This window comes from Medicago truncatula, chromosome 6 (genome assembly GCF_003473485.1).
Source record: "Medicago truncatula cultivar Jemalong A17 chromosome 6, MtrunA17r5.0-ANR, whole genome shotgun sequence".
In the NCBI taxonomy this organism is placed as follows: Eukaryota; Viridiplantae; Streptophyta; class Magnoliopsida; order Fabales; family Fabaceae; genus Medicago; species Medicago truncatula.
In genome coordinates this window covers 24,291,867-24,298,731 of record NC_053047.1, presented here as the reverse complement: position 1 = coordinate 24,298,731, position 6,865 = coordinate 24,291,867, and the positions used below count along the sequence as shown (strand labels likewise).

At 35.7% G+C, this 6,865-nt stretch overlaps 1 non-coding gene across 1 annotated transcript; it reads right to left on the bottom strand.

The window, feature by feature from the left end:
- Positions 1-3,837: 3,837 nt before the first annotated feature.
- On the bottom strand, positions 3,838-3,944 carry LOC120576259 (small nucleolar RNA R71). The gene has a single exon (XR_005642335.1). It is a non-coding gene; the product is annotated as a small nucleolar RNA R71 (small nucleolar RNA).
- Positions 3,945-6,865: the final 2,921 nt, after the last annotated feature.

Below are 6,865 nucleotides of genomic sequence, written 5' to 3'. Positions count from 1 at the left end.
GCTCAATAATGGCAGCACTACCTAACTGACAATCAACACCGATATGACCGGATATACCACAGATTTCACAAGGAGGGGATGCAGAAGAAGGTGTGACAGCATTAACATTAAGTTTTTCAAATTTTTGGGTTAATGCCTCAACCTTAGCAGCAAGGTGGTTATATTCAGAGACTTCGTGTATACTGTTGGTGTAAGCCCTAGAGGCCAATAGTTTATGTTAAACCTATCTTATGTATCATGACTTTTATTATTGAATAATATATGGCACTCTTTATTATATTTAGATAATGTTAATAAAGTCCTTAGAATAGATAGTTCGTGTAATAATATATTAAGTGTGACTTAATCATGAGATTACATTATCTTATAGAACGCTATTCTTAAATGTATCCGTAGTCAAAGCTTTAATATGAATAAAGGATAATAATAAAGCGTCGAGACTATTATGTATGTAGACTGATGACCGCATCTCATGGGTCATAGATATGAGATATCAAGTCTATACATAGATATAAATATTAGGAGTAATATTTATATTGGATTGACCCAATGTGAGAATACTACATAGTAAGTTATGAAATTGTCATAAGATATTCTCACAATGATAATAATGTATATCGCTCTTGGACCTGAAACCACTATGATCTCTAGATGTGGACTCAAGTGCTTTGTTGCCATTCTAACGTTGTCTGTAAAAGGATAACAATAACGTTGGTTGATGAGCACTTGATGAATCATGCTGAGGGTCATGAGTGTCCTAGATGGGATTTGTCCCTCCTCATAAACAGGAGATATATCTTTAGGCCTCTTGATGAAATATGACTATAAATATGCATGGCCATGCCGAACTAAGTCAATATAAGATATTGGACTTATTCGTTAAATAGTATATTTCGGAATCAAGATAAATGAACATTGATCTATACAAGGGTGACACTATCTATGCCTTGGGATCAATGACGATATTGAGACAAAGGGGTAATTATACACATATGTATTATCATGAAAGGTTTCGTCAGATCACTTGACATTCTTGTCACTTGGGTAGCCATGATGTGTTGCTAGACACCGCTCATAGTTTATAATATTAAATATTAGATTTAATATTATTGCCAACGTGACTAGAACCTAAAGGGTCACACACAAAGAACAGTCAAAAGAGATATGTATAAGTACGACTTATAAAGGGTGCGCTTAGTAAATAATGCTAATGATTTAGCAAAGTTTACTAAACTCGTATTGGGCTTAATGAAGTCAAGAACGAGTTTGACTTGCAAAGCACATAAGGAGTTCTATAAATAGAACCCTAGTGCAACAGTTTGCGGTTACGTTCTTTTGCAGAAACCCAAGCTCTCTGACTTCCGTCTTCTTGGCTAGCACCGAGGTTTTGGAAGAGCACTGTTCGTGTGGACTTGATAGAGGCTCTGCTAATTGCTTGGCTGTGATCGTGATACCGGTTCGCAGATTCCACCGTTCGTTTTTCAGACCAACCGAATTAAGGTAACAATCGAATCACTGGTTCAAGTTTCAATTCGTAATGATCCAAGGAAAGTAAATCGAATTTTTCCGCTGCTTATTCTGATTATGTCGATTTACCTTCATATACCTGCCTCTTTCTTAGAGGGAGTAGGAGCGGTGACAGCTCTCTTGTTGGTCCATTGGTAGTGATTCTGAGCCATGTCTTCAATCAGGGCATAAGCCTCCGTATAGTTTTTGTTCATTAGAGCTCCACCTGCAGCTGCATCAACAGACATCTTAGTGGTATATGACAAGCCATTATAAAACGTATGGACTATAAGCCACTTCTCTAGGCCATGGTGGGGACAAAGTCTAAGCATTTCCTTGAAACGCTCCCACGCCTCTGATGAGTCATTTATATGCTATTTTAATATGCTTTTTAGTTTAGTTTTATTTAGATTTTATATAGTTTTATATTAGTATTATTTCCTTTTTAGGATAGTTTACTTTAAAATGCAATTTGTTATATTTCAGGGAAGAATATTGGATGGAGTGAGTCTTGGAGCAAAAGAAAGGGATTTGGAGCAGATTGGACACGAAAATACGAAGATTGGGAAACAAAATATATCTCCCACAAGTCAGAAGCCTGGCACGGCCCGTGCTAGCCTTGGCACGGCCGTGCCACCCTCCAGAGACCTTTTGCTGCTTTTGCTTAGACTCCAAGCTATTCTATTTTGGCGCACAATCTACCGAGGAATATTCTAGGAATATACTTGCTTAGATTTTAAGTCAATTGTGTACTATAAATAGAGTAGCTAGCCATCACAAATATTCATCTTTTCTTGGAATACAATATGTGACAATTGTCTTTCTAATAAAAGTTCATTTTACTTTCTTTGTTATTTACTTTTATATTTTCTCTCTTCTTCTCCTTGTCTACAATGAACGTCAGTGAGTAGACTTCTCTTGTCTTGGGATTGTTGGATAAGTCTAATGACATAATCCTAATCAAACCAAGCTTTAAACCTTAATCTTATGTAACCCTAATTCCTTATCTAAATTCACCGCTTTAACATGGATCAACCATTATCAAACTGTGGAAACGAAAGTGGAGGGTTTGATAATTGTTTATCCATCATCTCAAATATCAATTCATAAAACGAAAGTGGAGCTTTGATATTCGAACAAGTGAATTTAGACAAGGATTGCAAAGTCAGCGAAATAGGCTTTGCAATCTTTGAGACATATAGTTTCGATCTTCAAGGGAACTAATAACAATCAAGTCAGCGAAATAGGCTTGGTTGTTAGAGGAACCAAAATCTAATAGTAATCAAGTCAGCGAAATAGGCTTGGTTGCTAGAGGAACAAAAGAGAAACTGTCTTGAGAAATTAGGTCTAACATAAAGTTATAAGTTTAATAGTTTGGTTTGAGAAGGACTTGTCGTTAGGATGAACCAATAATCCCAAGGCTCTTATCTTTTATTATTATTTTCTTTTAAATATATAAAAATACAAACCTTTCTACCTTATAAAATCTTCAGTCTAATCATTATCTAAAGTTAATTGAATTCATAACTCCCTGTCGGAACGATACTCATATTTTACTACTTCGGTAAGATCGTGCACTTGCGGTTTTATCCCATCAAGTTTTTGGCGCCGCTGCCGGGGAGTTATTGTAATTTGATTAACTTTTTAATAATGGTTAGTCTAAAAAAAAAAAAAAAAAATTATATAAAAAAAATAGTATATATATATATTTATAATATATTTTATTTCCTTTTCTTATTTTATTTTTATTTTATATATATATATATATATATATATATATATATATATATCTCCCTCTCTATAAAAAAATAAAAATATATATATATTTATATATAAAATCTCTCTCCCTCTATTTCTCCTTATTTTATTTTATTTTATTTTATTTTTATTTTTATTATTTTTATTTTCTATCCTTAACCGCTTTGATTTCAGGGATGGCTCAAAGAAACACATAGTAATAACGATATGGCTGAGAAACGTGCTCTTAAAGAGTATGCAATCACATCTTCAGATGAGCCGTACGATGCTATTGGGTATCCAACGGTTGAGGATATTAAATTTGAAATAAAGCCTGCACTTATTTACCTGGTGCAGCAAAATCAATTTTTCGGATCACCCACTGAGGATCCGAATTTTCATGTTTCAACTTTTTTAAGACTCAGTGGAACTTTGAAGGCAAACCAAGAGGCCGTAAGGCTGCACCTCTTTCCTTTCTCCTTGAGGGATAGAGCTAGTGCTTGGTTTAATTCATTGAAAATTGGTTCTATAATTTCATGGGACCAAATGAGGAAGGCATTTCTCTCCCAATTCTTTCCCCATAGTAAAACTGCTCAATTGAGAAGTCAAATCACACAATTCACTCAAAAAGATGGTGAATCTCTTTACGATGCGTGGGAGCGTTTAAAAAAAATGCTTAGGCTTTGCCCCCATCATGGTTTTGAGAATTGGCTTATTATCCACACTTTTTATAATGGTCTTTTGTTTTCCACAAAAATGAATGTTGATGCAGCTGCAGGTGGAGCTTTAATGAATAAAACTTTCACAGGAGCATATGATTTGATCGAGGACATGGCATACAACCACTATCAGTGGACAAGTGAGAGAGTTATCACTGAAGGTACTCCTCCACCCTCTAAAAAAGAGGAAGGTATGTGCCAGGTTTCTACCCTTGATCATCTATCTGCTAAGGTGGACACACTTCTTCAAAAATTTGATAAATTAACTGTAAGTGTCATCACACCTGCTCTTGTCTCACCACCTTGTGAATTTTGTGGAATATTTGACCATACTGATGTTGAATGCCAACTAGGTAGTGTTGCTAAAAGTCCCGAGCAAAATTTTTATACCTTTGGACAACAAACAACACCCATTTGTGCAAACAACGAAAGAGTCTCTCAGAAATCCAGCTTGGAAATTTTACTAGAAAAACATGCTATGGAGCAATCCAAGCAATTTCAAGAACTTAAAAATCAAACTGGATCTTTGAATGACTCTTTTGTTAAGCTTACATCTAAAGTGGACTCCATTGCTACTCACATTAGAATGCTAGAAACTCAAATCTCTCAAGTAGCCCAAAAAGTAGCTACTTCCTCTCAAACCCCCGATGTCTTTCAAAGTCAAACTGAAGCCAACCCCAAAGGCCTTATAAATGCTATTCAACTTAGGGACGGTAAGCAGTTAGAGGACCCCATTATGAAAACTAAGACAATTGAGGGTGAGATAGAGAGTGAAAAGCAACAAGGTGAGAAAGTCATAGGAGAGAGTGATAAGCCAATCGTTTCACCACCTTATAAACTCAAAATCCATGTTCCACAAAGGCTTGTTAAGCCTAACCTCATAGTGATTGAGAGTTTTTCCACCCCTTGTGTGATTGAGAGTGAAACCATTGAAAAAACTATGTGTGATTTGGGAGCGAATCTCAGGTTGACGCCACTATCCCTTTGGGAAAGATTGGGTATTGGGTAGAGAAACCTTCTAATCGTCAAGCTAATGACTCTAAAAGAGCGCTTCGTGGGAGGCAACCCATGAGTTTTATTGCTTTTATTTTGTTTTGTAGGTATTTGCCCAACTATGATGTGAAAAAGAGAAAGAAATTTGAAGCCATTGACCAAAAAAAACAAAAAAAAAAAATCATCCCTCTTTTTCCAGAATGTTGGCACGGCTGTGCCAACCCATCAGCAAAAAAAAAAAAAAAAATTTTTTTTTTTAATTTTTAATTTTTATTTTTTTCCGTATCCATATCAAATAACATCTATAATTCTCTCCAAACTTCACCAACAATCATCCACCCACACCCAAACTAAGCTAAGGTCAATGGCATAAAAAACGAAAGGTGAGGAAATTGAAGCCTCCGGAAGAGGTGCAAGCAAGAAACAATCAACAGCCCGCAATTATGGGATCCAATTCAAGGATTCCGAGCAAAGAAATAGGTATAATTCTCTAATCTCTAGAACTATCTCTCCTTGCAGGTACCCAGATGTTAATGCTTTGGATAGACTAGAAATAGATGAGCATTTGATTAGGCTGTTGAATATATTCACAACCCTGTACTTAGGTATCTTCACACGGTTATTGCTTGCACCATATGGGGTAGAAAAGAGGTAGGAATGATGAGGAATGTTGAGCTATTTTTGTTGTGGGCTATGCTTTATAACCACCATGTTAACATTTACTATTATTTGATTTATTATCCTTTTTCAATTGCTAAAAAGAAACCGGATATAAAGATGACATAGTGGTAAGTGTAATCATCACTTTCATTGTAAAAAAAGTGACGTTAAATGTGAACAAAGAGATAAATAGGATTGAGGGAAACTACTATCTAGACTTAGAAACCCTCACTACCATGTTTTTTTAGAATCCATGGCCCTTCTCACAATTACCTATATGAGTGGAGAGTCAATAATGCTAATTGCTTGATTATTCTACCTAATTCGGACATTACTAATCCGGAGGTGGTAGAAAACTTTGTTTATGTTGGCACTAACCCACAGGTACACAATGATGGTGATGATGGTGGTGATGAAGAGGAGGTAGGTGCAAACTTGCACCATGAACAAAAAGCCGGTGGAAACTATAATGATGAACGGTGGGCATGGATGCAAACCAAAGTTCAAAGAATATTCACCGAGCAACAAAGACAAGGTGTTGAAATGATCGGGCTAAGAAACGATGTCCTAAGGGGCAATCAAATAAATGAATAAAACAATCAAATGTTCCGATACATGATGCAACATCTTCACCTCCAAGGTCCACCTTAAGGACTTCAATAAAATTGTGAGCTCTCCTCTTCCTTTACTCTTCTCTACTTCTCTTCTTTCTTCATCCTCTTCTTCTTTTTCTTCTTTTTCTTCTTCTCCTTTTAAATCATTGAGGACAATGCTTCTCCTAAGTGTGGGGGGAGCCTAATAAAGTGTCAATAGTCGTAGTGTTTCCAAACTCCCTTGAACTTTATTCTTTTGTTCTGTTTTATTGTAAAAGGCATAGTTAAGTAGCTAATTTTTATTGAAAAAATGATGACACAAAAATTTTCATTGTCTCCTCTTATTTTGTTGATTCTTGTACATGAAAGCAAACTCTTGTGTTTTAAGTCTTCTTGATATACCCACATCTTGTTTTAAAGTGAATAAAATTCTCCAATGAGAAAAACACAAAGTTGCTTCCCTTGAGTAAATGTATGAATAGGTATTTTAAGGAAAAACGTTTTAATCTTAGTGGTGCATTAACCTTTAAAGATTCTCAAAGCGCCAGTAGTATAAGTGAGTATAAGGGAGTTCATAAAAAGCCTAAAAGCCAAATAAATTCCAAGATCTCATCACTGAATCTAGATTGGGGAAGGAGGTAGGCCCTCCAACTTCCT